Below are 14,694 nucleotides of genomic sequence, written 5' to 3'. Positions count from 1 at the left end.
GCAAATGGCAGCGAAACACTTAAAGGAATGCTAAACATCCTTAGTCATCAGGGAAATGCAAATCAAAAAGACCCTGAGATTTCAAACTTATACAGATCAGAATGTCTAAGATGGAAAACTCAAGTGACAACACATGCTGGAGAGGATGTTGAGAAAGAGGAACCCTCCTCCATTGCTGGTGGGAATGTAAACTTGTACAACCACTTTGGAAATCAATCTGGTACTTTCTCAGACAATTAGGAATAGTGCTACCTCAAGATCCAGCTATACCACTCCTAGGCATATATCCAAAAGATACTCAAGTATACAACAAGGACATTTGCTCAATCATGTTCATAGCAGCTTTATTTGTAATAGACAGAAGCTGGAAACAACCCAGATGCCTCTCAGTTGAGGAATGGATTCAGAAATTGTGGTACATTTACATAATGGAATACTACTCTGCAATCAAAAACAAAGAAAACACGAAATTTTCAGGCAAATGGTGGGATCTAAAAATGATCATCCTGAGTGAGGTATCCCAGAAGCAAAAAAACACACAGGGTATATACTCACTTATAAGTGGATATTAGACATATAATATAGGGAAAACATATTAAAATCTGTACACCTAAGGAAGCTAATCAAGAAAGAAGACCCTGGTAAGTTGCTCAATCTTCATTCAGAAAGGATTTATAGCCACACTTATATCTAATACTGTAATTTGTATGCAATTATTATTATTATTAAATAAAAATATTATTCAATTATTATTCAAATTATTAATCTTATTAAATAAAAATATTATTCAAACAAACTTAAACAATCTTAAAAAGGGTTTAATTTAATTAACTAGAATACATGAGGATTTTTTCTCTCCAAGTGGCCACCACTAACAGTTTACTTAAATCCTTCTATTTTTACTTAAAATTACCTAAATTTCAGAAGGCAAAGAGAATGGACATCAGAAGAAGAAGAAAACAGGAAACAACCTAGGAACCTGCCAAAGAGGGCCTCTGAAAGGCTCTGCCCTGCAGACTATCAAAGCAGATGCTGAGACTTATGGCCAACTGTTGGGCAGAGTGCATGGAATCTTATGTAAGAAATGGGAAACAGTAAGATCTGGAGAGGACAGGAACCCCACAAGGAGCACAACAGAACCAGAAAATTTGAACACAGGGGTCTTTTCAGGAACTCATATTCTAACCAAGTACCAGGCATGGAGATAACCTAGAACCCCTGCACAGATGTAGCCCATGGCAGTTTAGTGTCCAAGTGGGTTACATAGGATGGGAAGAGGGACTGCCTCTGACATAATCTGATTGACCTGCTCTTTGATTACTTCACCCTGAGGGAGGAGCAACCTTACCAGATCACAGAAGATGACAATGCAGCCACTCCTGATATGATCTGATAGACTAAGATCAGAAGGAAGGAGAGGAGGACCTCCCCTATCAGTGGACTTGAGGAGGGGCATGCGTGAAGAAGGGAAAGGGAAGTGGGACCAGGAGGGGAGGAGGGAGGTGTTTACAAAGTGAATAAAGTGTAATTAGTAAAATAAAATAAAAGACAAGAAAATATGATCTCAAACAATTACCTAAATTAAGCGTTTTACTGCTTAAATTACTTTTTACAATGTACTAAGGACATTATCTATGAAAAAAATTAAATGTTGACTCTATGGTCCAGTAAATGAGTAACTGCATGATGAAAGGTTGAAAGCTATTTGAGATGCTATGAGAATACAGAGGCCCCAAACTTTGCTCCTGCCATCTTGGCTCTCCTCATTTTTAAGAAAACATTGAGTGAAAGTAATGACTTGCACTAAGTGTTCTCCCATTCTGTATGAATATCTCATTTACACAGCAGCTCTGACAACGTCTGCCTTGTGATTATGTTGTAAGGATGCAAAATTGTCTCCTGAATTAATGGCAACTGCATCAGAGCCTTTACCCAGCACAGTGTTTGAAATGATTAAATTCATGGAATGTTTGCTTAATTTATTTTCTTTTTTTTTTTTTACTCTATGGCCTTTGCCTGAGGCAAACCTATCTAATAATTTTCAATTGCACAAAACAATAACTCATGACCCAATAAATTATTAAGGAACCTTGCCTTGCACCTGATTCATCATTAATCTTCCCACAATGGCAGGAAGCCTATTGAAATATTGCAGTTTCTTGGCATGATAAATAGTTCCATTTAAACGTAGAAATATAGTCATATACGTTTATTCTGTGTGTATTTTCTTTAAAATTATTTTTAAACTAAAATTTTCCGCTAAATTTCAAAGTTCTGGTAATCTCACACTCAGAAGTTTTGTAGTCTATATGCTTCACTTGTAATTTTCTTTCTTTTTTTAATATTAGTTACATTTATTAACTCTGTATCCCAGCTGTATCCTGCTCCCTCATTCCCTCACAATCCCACTCTCCCTCCCTCATCTCTTCCCTGCCCCCTTCCAAGTCCACTGATTGGGGAGAACCTCCTCCCCTTTCATCTGACCTTAGCTTATCAAGTATCTTCAGGCCTGGCTGCAAAGTCCTCCTCTGTGGCCTAGCAGGGCTGCTCCTCCCTTGGGGGTGGAGGGGAGTGTCAAAAAGCCAGCCATTGAGTTCATGTCAGAAATAGTCCCTGTTCCTGTTACTAGGGTACCCACTTGCTTCTTCACCTTGACATTCCTCCAGACATGAGCATTAACTTTTATTTTTTTTCAGATTTTGTTTCATAAAATGATCTATAGATAAAAGAATATTAGAATATCTATCATCATTTTATCATTACCTTCAGCCTTATGTGCTGATATTCTTAAATGCCCTGTGAAAGTTGGGGATAGAACATGGATTAAATTGGTTTAATATCAAATAATGCTACCACTGTACACTTATCCTAAAATATAAGATGGATGGAATAATGTCAGTTCTGAGCAATAGCCTAAACTTTGATCCATGATGACAGCTGGTCATGAAAATGTAGATTAATGCACATTTTAATTAATTTATTTTTTATTAATTACAGTGTATTCATTTTGTATCTCACCTGTAGCTCCCTCCCTCCTCCCTTCCCAATCCTACCCTCCCTTCCTCACCTCCTCCCATGCCCCTCTCAAAGTCCGCTGAGAGCGGAGGTCCTCCTCCCCTTCCATCTGACCCTAGTCTATCAAAGATTGGCTATATTGTCCTCCTTTGTGGCCTGGCAAGCCTGCTCCCCATCCAAAGGAGGCAGTCAAGAGCTAGCCACTGAGTTCATGTCAGAGACAGTCCCTGTTCCCCTTACTAGGAGACTGAGACTTGGACACTGAACTGCCATGGGCTACATTTGAGCAGGGGTTCTAGGTTATCTCCATGCTTGGTCCTTGGTTGGAGTATCAGTCTCAGAAAAGTCCCCTGTGCTCAGATATTTTGGTTCTGTTGCTCTCCTTGTGGAGCTCCTGTCCTCTCTAGGTCTCCCCCTTCTTTCCTAAGATTTCCTGCACTTTTCCCAAAGTTTGTTTATGAATATGCTTTGATAACAATGCTGAGTAGAGTCTTTCAGAGGCCCTCTGTTGTAGGTTCCTGTCCTGTTTTCTTCTTCTTCAACATTTTTAAAGGATTAAAATAACAGGTATTATAAGAGTTACTGAAAATGCTATCATTTAAGACTGAAATTGAGCAGAATAAACCGTTTAAAAATAAATATGATATTTTGGACACATTGTTAATATTCTTTGATTATCACATAAATATTTTGTTAATAGTGAAAATTAGAAAATTTGAAAGCACTATAATAAAGAATCAACTTCGTCACTTAGGTCTGTTTCTATAATAAAATGACTGCAATTTCTGTATTCATTCTTCAGTTGAGGGGCATATAGGTTGTTTCCAGATTCTGGCTATTATGAATAAAACGGCTGTGAACAAGAACAAATGTCCTTTTTGTATGGTTGAGCATCTTTCTGATATATGTCCAGGAGTGGTATAGCTGGATCTTGAGATATCACTATTCCTAAATTTTCATGACTGAGAGATTTCTGGATTCACTGAAATAATCAAAGGCAAATTGAACTAGTGGTCACACAGCAGCAAAAGCTGCAGCAATGTTCTATTGTATCTAAAACCTTCAGAACTTGCATCCTTGCCTTCCTTCTTACCTTTTTGAAGTAAAGCTACTGTGTGTTGTAAATAAATACTTGCGCAAGACCATAAAGACATTCTTATTTAAACACAAAATAAAAGAATGAAAGAAAATAAAATATAATCAATGTCTTTGGATTTTCTAGCAACACGAAGATCAGCACATCATATGACATATAAACGAGAATCTTCTTTCAACATTTAAATAATGGTGACATACTCATAAAATACTAAAGGGTATTTATTTGGGGGCAAGCAGATAAAATACATCCTTTACTGTAAAATAATAGTTGAAGGCCCTACTTCTAAGAAAATGGGGGAAAAAATTTATCTTCTCCATATAGAAAAAAATGTATTCCAAACCAACCTGTAATGTGCATATATTGATATAGAGATGTATTTAATATGTGATGCATGATATGTGATCTAAGAACTAATGTTAATAATTAACATTTTAATAAAAGAGCCTGTGATTGTCTTGGCAAGGACTGTCAAAGATATAGGGACACATGGCAAATTGTTACCTTTTAAAGGGTCAGACCAAGTGGGTATATTGTTATTCAATAATAGTCAGATGTTGGAAATAAAAATCATGTTCCTCTATGTTTTTGTTATATTAAATTCAAAGTAAGAAGCTGTATTGGAGGAAAGATGGGCTGGAGGAGGAAGACAAAGAGGAAGAGCTAGGATTTAGGAAATAAGCAAAACTAATTTATCTTCCCTCATACTAGAAGTTTAAACTTGGGAATAACCATAAGTATGTACTGGAGGGGGGCATGGGTAGGGAAGAGGTAGGGAGGGTGGGATTGGGAAGGGATGTTGGAGGGAGCTACAGGATAGATACGAAGTGAATAAACTGTAATTAATAAAAATAAAAAAAATTAAAAAAAAAAAAACGCCTTAAGTCAAAGCAAATTAAGAAAGAAAGATTTAAAAGTTTATTTGGCTTATAGAGCCAGAGGAATAAGAGACCCTGATGGCAAAGTGGATGTCATGGCAACAGGGACAGACATGGGACCTGGAGCACAAGAGCTCATATCTTCAATAATTAGCACAAAGCAGAGCAAGGGATAATATACTGAAACTAGACAAGGGATTTACTCTTAAAACCTGCCTCCTAATAGGATACTTCTTTCAGCAATTCCCCACATCCCCAACCTTCCCGCATAGAGCCAACAACTAAAGACAAAGTTTTCAAATGTCAGTGATTATGTGGAGATGTGAGTCAAACCAAAATAAACTCTAAATGAAAAATACATAAACTCAGAGAGTTGTTTTTTCTGAAAGAAGAAACAATTGAATAGTCCCTAGAAATATTAGCCAAATTAAAACAAAGAAGATTCATGTACATAGAAAAGACTAGAGAAACACTTCAATGGATAAAGTACTTGCCATAAGGACCAGCATCAAACATGAAATTGAATACATTAGATCTGGTGGCACAATCTTATAATCTCCGAAGACTGATATGATATAAATTCGTGACCTGTGGGTCGAGTTATAATCTTGACATCACAAAATCAGGTGAGAATGAAAATGACATCTGATTTCAAAGTGTATATATTCAATGTGTGCCCATGTGCATACTAAAACAGAGAGGTGGGAAGAGAAAGAGGGAAGGGAGAGAGGGGTGAATGGTGAGAGAGAGAGGAAAGAAAGGGATACTGAGATAGAGCCAAGATACAGACAGAAAGGAGGAGAGATATTAACTTGAAACCCTACTGAAATCTACAGAATCATTGAAGAAACACTTTATAATTTTATGTGTTAAAATCTGGAAAACCTGGAAGAAATGGATACATACCTTGACATATATGACACACCACATTTTAATTCTAAGAATATAAACAGATGTAGCTCATGGCAACTCATTCTCCAAGTGGGGTCCTTAGTAATGGGAGCAGGGACTGTCTCTGACATAAACTCAATGGCTGGTTCTTTGATCACCTCCCCCTAAGGGGGGAGCAGCCTTACGAGGCCACAGAGGAAGACCATGCAGCCAGACCTGATGAAACCTGATAGACTGGGGTCAGATGGAAGAGGAGGAGGACCTCCCCTATCAGTGGTCTTGGGGAGGGGAATGGGAGGAGATGAGGGAGGGTGAGTGGGATTGGGAGGGGATAAGGGAGGAGGATACAATTTGGATACAAAGTGAATAAACTGTAATTATTAATAAAATAATTAATTAAAATTTTAAATTTCAAAGAAAAAGAATATAAACACCTTAAAAAAAATACACAATAACCAATGGGAATACAAGCATTCCACAAAAAGTAAAGCCCAGTTCTAGAAAAATTCACTGATGAATTTTTCTAAGCCTTGAATAAAAACTAAAGCCAAGATCCCAAAATTTTCCAAAGAAATACCAAGGAAAATTTATCCCTATCTCATTCTATGAGAGTCTTGTTACCTTTATATGAAAGCCAAGAAAACACACCACAACAAACAACGACTACTAAAACAGCCACCAGGATAATGGGAAGTGAAACAGCACTGAGATTCCACTTCTCTCCAGTCAGAGGGATTCTTTCAGAAAATAATGGGGATAAGAAGAATCACTTATTCCCTGCTTGTGGGACTGAAAGACTCTATGTCCACTGGGGAAATCACTATGAGGTTTCTTAAATATTGGCAAGCAGAATAATCTGATGCAGAAATACCACTTTGATTGTATCAGTGGACTCTAAGTCAACACTCTAGAGACACTTGACAATACATTAATTGATGCACCACTTACAAGAGTTAAAAAAAAAAAAGAACCAGCTCACACATTTACAAATGGAAGTATGGGTACAGAAAACATTTTACGCAAACACACACACACACAGACACATATACAATGGAATTTTATTTATTCATAAAGAAAATGAAATCATGACATTTGAGAGAAATTGATTGGAGAAGGTAAACAAGTACAGCACGTATTTTCTTATATATAGGTCCTAGCTTTAAATTTATATGTTTAAATACACATTTATCTCTCTACTTCACCATCTATCTATTTGTCTTTCTATCTATCATATCTATATATGTGTGCAAATATACACACATGTGTGTTTAGCTATGTATATGTGATGGGGCCATAAAACTAAAAAGAGAATCATGAGAGAGAGTACAAGAGCTTAAGTGAGTGAGAATTCAATATAACAACTAGCTTTAATTTTATATGTTTAAATACACATTTATCTCTCTACTTCACCATCTATCTATCTGTCTTTCGATCTATCATATCTATATATGTGTACAAATATATACACATGTGTGTTTATCTATGTATATGTGATGGGGCCATAAAACTAAAAAGAGAATCATGAGAGAGGGTTCAAGAGCTTAAGTGAGTGAGAATTCAATATAACAACATAATAGGTGTAATAAAAAGTAGTAGAAAGACTTATTTTCTGGTAAACAACAGAACCATCCATTTGACACAGAGAGCAAGAGAGAGAATTGTGTGACTACAGTTGATAAAGAAGAAGTATATTAAGATATACATTTAAAGATGCTATGTTAAAACTAATTATTTATTATAAAAGAATCATTGATGTTTTCCAACATTTGTATAGTACACACACCGGCTATATAAGAACCAGTAGATTTTTTTCTTGTTTTTTTTTTTTCTTTTAGTTTATTTTTAACTTACATATTCACTTTACATCCAGATCACAGCACCCTCCTTCTTTTTTTCTCACTTCTTCCCACTGACTTTTTTCCCCTCCACCCCAACTCCTTATCCCCAGAAAAAGGGAGCCGCCTCCTACTACAAGCATATCAAGCCACATAAAGTATGAGCTCATCCATTGAGACCAGGCAAGCAACCCCTATAGAGGGAAGTGATCCAAAAGCAAGCAACAGAGTCCACATCATAGAAAGCACTTGCTCAAGTTACTAGGGGGCTCACAAGAAGAACAAACTACCAGATTCTGCTTATCACGAATAAAGCCGCTATGAGCATAGCTGAGCAAATGTCCTTGCTGAATGGTTCAGCATCTTTCAGATTTATGGCCAGGAGTAGTACAGATAGATCTTGAGGAAACGCTATTCCCAGTTTTCTGAGAAAGCATCAAATTGATTTCCAAAGTGGTTGTACAGGATTACATTCCCCCAACAATGGAGGAGGGTTCCCTTTCACCATATCCTCCCCAACATGTATTATCACTTGAGTTTTTGATCTTACCCATTCTGAAGGGTGTGAGATGGAATATCACAGTTTTTTGATTTGCATTTCCCAATGTCCCTAAGGACACTGAACATCTCTTTAAGTGTTTCTCTGCCATTCGACATTCCTCTGTTGAGAATTCTCTGTTTAGCTCTGTACCCCATTTTTTTATTTTATTTTTTATTGTTGGTTATTATTAGTTACATTTTATTAACTCTGTATCCCAGCTGTATCCCACTCTCTTATTCCCTCCCAATCTCACCCTCCCTCCCTCAGCTTCTCCCTGCCCCTTTCCAAGTCCACGGATTGGGGAGGACCTCCTCCCCTTTCATCTGGCCCTGTTTTATCAATTATTTGTTTTGTTGGTGATTAATTACTTGAGTTCTTTATATATTCTGGATATTAGCCCTCTGTCAGATGTAGGATTGGTGATGATCTTTTCCTAGTCTGTAGGTTTTCGTTTGTTTGTTTGCTTGTTTTTTCTGTTGACCATGACCATGTCCTTCACTTTACAGAAGCTTTTTGGTTTCGTTAGGTCCCATTTATTGACTGTTAATATTAGAGTCTGAGCTTTAGATGTCCCTCAACTGAATAATGGGTACAGAAATTGTGGTACATTTACACAATGGAATATTACTCAACTAATAAAAACAAGGAAATCATGAAATTTGCAGGCAAATGGTGGGAACTAGAAAAGATCATCCTGAGTGAGGTAACCCAGAACCAGTAGCACACACGTGTGATATACTCACTTATAAGTGGATATTAGCCATATAATATAGGATAAATATATATTAACCAATTTTGAGTAATATTTGTTGCATAAAGTTATTAGATTTGTCTCAGTATAATGGTCAAATTCCTATTGGTCTATGTATGCCTTCCTTCTTCTTTTGTACTTTTTTTTTTCTTTTTCGTAATTTGACAGTCCCTGTTCCCATTACTATGGAACTCACTTGAACACTGAACTGTCATGGGCTACATCTGTGCAGGGGTTCTAGGTTATCTCCATCAATGGTCCTTGGTTGGCATATCAGTCTCAGAAAAGACCCCTGTGCCCAGATTTTTTGGTTCTGTTGCTCTCCTTGTGGAGCTCCTGTACCCTCCAGGTCTTTCTATCTTTCCCACTTCTTTCATAAGATTCCCTGGACTCTGCCCAAAGGTTGGCCATGAGTCTCAGCATCTGCTTTGACACCCTGCAGCATAGAGTCTTTCAGAGGTGAACTGATTGTCCTGCTCTTTGATCACCTCCTCCTGAGGGGGGAGCAGCCTCACCAGACCACAGAGGAAACAGTGCATCCACTCCTGATGAGACCTGATAGATTGGGATCAGAAGGAAGGAGAGGAGGACCTCCCCTATCAGTGGACTTGGGGAGGAGCAATCGTGGAGAAGGGGGAGGGAAGGTGGGACTGGGAGGGGAGAAGGGAGGGATTTACAGGGGGATATAAAGTGAATAAAGTGTAATTGATAATAATAAAAATAAATAAATAAAAACATAAAAAAGAAATTTATCCTAATCTTTTATTACCTTCAATATACTAAATGCTTTCCACAATAGTGTAGTGTGCCTTATTACAATGGACAGGTGTGTGGAAGATAGAAGCAGATCTAAGCAAGTGGTCTAATTGTGCTAGAGAGCTCGCCAATGCTCTTACCATCCGGACAAGCTTTTATGCACAGGCTGTCTTTTGATTCTTAAACCTTACAAAAACCCACAGCCGAACTTCTCCCTTGAACACCTTTTATCTTCGCATTTCATCATCTCATCAGCATCAGACCACCTGGGTGCTGTCCTTAGGGGAAAAAGCTATTTACTTTTTCTTGAGGTCTTTTGTTTTTTCATTTATGATAAAGAAAAATAAATTACTGAAGTCAGTACACATAGTGGCCATTCCAAACCTTTATTACCCAAATTAAAATGTACCTTTGAGTTACTCCATGACTGTGCCTTTCTATATGAGTTTCCTCAAATCCTTCCCTCAGTAATTAGGATTCACAAAGTAGTTATTCAGAAACAATGTCAATATTTATATAAATTTATGAGGGAACAGTATAGTTCAATGAATTAAGTGCAAATACTATGGGGTTACTTTATGTCGTTTTCTGACTGAGTTTTATGAATATGTCTTAAAATTACTTTAGCATGAGAACTATACTAAATACAAAACACCACATAATATGGAATCGTGTAAGTCTGGCTTGCCCAGCTTCCTTTAGTTTAATATGGAACAATTTAAGTTGGAATGTCATAAGCTCATCAGCCATCTGTTTGCAATGCCTCACTGTGCACTATTTGACTATGTTTGATTTCCCTGAAACTTCTTTTGCATGCCCTCTCAGCTAATGTGTGCTCTTACTTCAAAACTTTTTCATAAGTTACTTTTATAGATTTTTTTCAAGGAAAATGCTATTGTGCAGTAAAAGAAAAGAAATATTGATGTGCTTCATATAAGAAACATAATTTTAAATCTACTTATTAATTATTGTACATAGATTAGCCTTTTAAAGAAAATGTCAGCCTGACTTTCACAAAGATTTTATACTATCGTTGCTTTCTTCTGCTCTATTGCAATGCTCAGTGTATTGAGACATATAATGTAAAGTATGATACTTATTCATATAAATATACAATATTTATACATTTAAATATTCCGTTAAAATGAGAGATGATCATTTTCAAACTATATTAGTCTCATTTATCTTCATGATTCTATTAGTGCTGTAACATGATTCAGCAGCGTGCCTAACTCCAGAAGGCCTTCCTCAAGACATTAGCTACTCAGATGCATTATTAGATTATCAACATAATTCATACATCTCATATAGAAAAAGCCAACCCACTGGGTGAGATGCTCTGTAAAGGTATTTGCTTTATATAATGTCTCTGAACATATTAAGAGTTTTCCTGGCTTTGTGCATAATAGAGCTGGAGAATCAACTCAACTGATACTTGGAAGGTTTCCTGAAGATTTAAACCTTTAATGCTGTATACTTGTGTTCTAATCTTCAGTATTCTGGCTATCACTCAACAAATGAAAAAGGGAAAGAGATTTTACTGAATTAAGTGATAGACCGTCACTTTCTATTGATCAGTGTTACATGCTGACATGTGTTTATATACTTTTACAGTAACAGGCTTAGAATCTTACATGCATATTAATTAAACATATTTTACATGGTTTATGGGGATCAAACTCTGCTCCTCCTACATTTAAAGCAAACACTTTACTGCCTTAACTATCTCTCTAGCAACCTATAGAATTTCTTTGGCCTGTTACAGTTTTCTAATTTTTCAGCACTCATCCCTTCAAATGTATGGAAAACAATACTGATGTTTGAAAGAAGCAAAGCTGTATTTGTTTATGACTTGTGATACTTTAAATTCTTCCATGCTTCATCAACAAATACCAGATGGTTATCTCTCCTGAAAATTTTTGCTGGATACACTAGATCAATGTTAAATTTTCTATATTTAAAAACCTATTTTCAAGGAGGAAACATGTTTATTAGTTATGACATATGAGTTTTGCTCCTATGTCCTAATCAATATTTTAAAATTTCATTAAACCATCCCTGCATCCCTGGTACCCAGAAACACACGCATGGTATGTACTCACTTATAAGGGGATTTTAGTCATACAGTATTGGATACACATGCTATGAGCCACAGACCCAAAGAGGATAAATAACAAGGAGAATCCAAGAGAGGCTGCATAACTCTGACTTGGAACAGGAAATAAAATAGACAGAGGAAGTGGCAGAAGAGTGGAAAAAGGTAGGAGAGGGGGTGCAGAGTGTTAAGAGGGTGGAGATCAGACCTGGGCATGAGCGAGAGAGGAAAGAAAGCCTTTAGAGAAAAGAGAAACTGAGGATGGGGGTATCTCTGTGACAAGCTGGAGACTTAAGTCATGGTAGTCCACTGAGAGGACATGAGGGGGGCTCAAACAGAGAATCCTACTAACAGAGACCATAGAGACTACAGAGGACACCTTCTTACTAGAATCACCTCCTAGTATAGGAAGAGAAACTCCAACCCACTCACAAAAACTTCAACCCCAAATTTAAACCACCTACAAGATGTGCAGGGATAAAGATAGAGGATAGAGGAAAGATTGAGGAAATGTCCAAAGATGCTTGGCCCAACCAAAGACCCACCCCATCAGAGAGTGCCAGCCCCTCACACTATGAATGATAGTCTTCTAAGTTTGCAGACAGGAGCCTGACAAAGCTATCCTCTGAAATACTCTATCCACCAGGGCCTCAAACAGATGCTAAGGGTCACAGGCTCACATTGGAAGATGCTTAGGGAGTCTTCTGGAAGAGTGGGAGGAAAGCAAAGAGAATTTGGAAGTGGCAGGAGTTCCACAGGAAGATCAACAGTGCCAACTAACCAGGGCCCAGACTTGCTGAGACTGAAGCATCAACCAAGGTCAATGCATAAACTGGATCTAGGTCCCTTATAAAGATGTAGCAGATAGTCAGATTAGGCTTCCTGTGGATAATCTAGTAAGGGAAGTAAAGACTGCACTGGACAAGGACTCATTTGCCAGAAAAGGGGAGATCTCCTTTTCTGAGGAATAGACTGCTCTAGCTGGTATTTGAGACAAAGGTGCAGCCATCTTTGTATTTCAGCTTCCATTTTGTTTCTAAGGTAAAATTTAGTTCAAAATTTTAAACGTTTCAACTGTTTCCTGGAAACTGTTGTTCATATCTGACATTATGATTCAATAGTTTCATAACTCACATTGTTATCTATTTACCTGCCTACACTCTGGTTGCACCCTTCTTATCTACACACCTGGCTACACTTTGAATGTACTTTAGAAGTCCCTAAGTTCTGCCTTACTTACCTCACTTAGGAACAATCAGCTTAAAGGTTAGCTGATAATACTCTGTTTAGTTATTGGAAAATGTAATATTGCTTTGTATGATCAGCTAAAATGTGTTCCTGCTCTTCCCATGTCTTTTGCATTTGGTTCTTTCTATAAATACCCTGCTGTGAGAACTTGTAGATGTCACAGTTAGGCTTCTGAGTCCTTACTGTTACCCTGATTGATCAGTTTGGAAAAGGCATTCCAGTAAACCATCCATATCTAACTGATAGCAGAGTCTGGTTTGTTTGTGCAGAGATTTTTGCACTAAAACATATATGAAGGGTACCAGGGATGAAGCTGGGTGGGCAGGAGGGATGGGGCTACAACCAGGATATAAAGCAAATTTAAAAATTAATTAATTAAAATTTCAGTGAATATCTAAGAGAATAATCATATGTCTCCAACATCTGAGTGGCAGAATTTTCTTCAATATACTATCTGCCATTTGCACAGCCCTTAATTTTATTATAAAGTACCAGTTTTTCATCAGCTGGTGTTTAAAATGCCTTATTCCTAAAATCATATATTTCCACATTGTTGTGTGACTTTAAGAGGAGATTCTACCATTCCAGACAGAGTACCAATAAGAGATCAAAAATTTTGCATCAGTATCTTCTATAATGAACCAGTGAACTTATTGTAGTTACTCAGAGGAATACAGGTGAAAGGTTCAAGTGTGGATAATTCAAAGGCAGCCACATCATTAAAAAGCCCATGGATGATGATTCCTAAAGAATGCACTCTTAGAATTCAGTACTAGTCTTGTAGGAAACTTAGCTTTTCAGTCACCTCTCTTCAGCTGTTGCTAATTCATGACCATGAATAGGGAGCTGTTGCAGGATGTTTAATCCCATGGTGAAACCTGCCTGAGATTGCAAAAACCTGTTACTAGTAGTAGAATGGCTCAGCCCTAGCACATACCGTTAACCCAATAGCTTTCTGTACACAGGATTAAACGTAGTAAACCCTAAGTCAAGAGGCAGAGCAAGAATCCAGCTAACAGGGATTAAATAGAAAGAACGGATATCAAGAGAAGGGTTTTCAAGACAGATTGGAGAAGATGTAAGGCTTTTGGCCTTTGGTGTTCTCCTTCTGAGGCATGAGCTGAGGAGCTGAGTAAGAAAGTCAGCTGGGTACATTCTCTGCCTCTCTGAGCTCGGAGGTTTTCAACCCAGCATCTGGTTCCTGAATCTTTATTGGTAAAATAAAAAGTTTGGGGTTTTCTTTATTTAAAACAATGGAATCTTCCTTATCTCCTAAGTTGTTTTTTGTTTTTTGTTTTTTTTCAATGCAATTTATTCAGGAACCTTGAACAATCATCTGACCCTGGGTAAAGCCAGCCCACTTTAAATAGCCTCTGGGTAGCCAACCTCAGCATGCCACATGGGCAATGCAGATAGGTCCACATACATGGAAGCAAGCCAGATCCTCAGCCTTAGCCAAATGTGGAGTTGTTTGTGACAGAGAGCACTCACCATCTGGAAGGTGGAAGGCGGAAACCAGCTCCATCTTTCAGGCATGGCATTACGCAGCTCTCTACAGTTCCCCCTTTTTGTTTTGGACGCATCAGGC

Source organism: Meriones unguiculatus, chromosome 18 (genome assembly GCF_030254825.1).
Source record: "Meriones unguiculatus strain TT.TT164.6M chromosome 18, Bangor_MerUng_6.1, whole genome shotgun sequence".
Lineage (NCBI taxonomy): Eukaryota > Metazoa > Chordata > Mammalia > Rodentia > Muridae > Meriones > Meriones unguiculatus.
The sequence above is the reverse complement of the archived record's forward strand: the minus strand, read 5'-3'. Positions refer to the sequence as shown.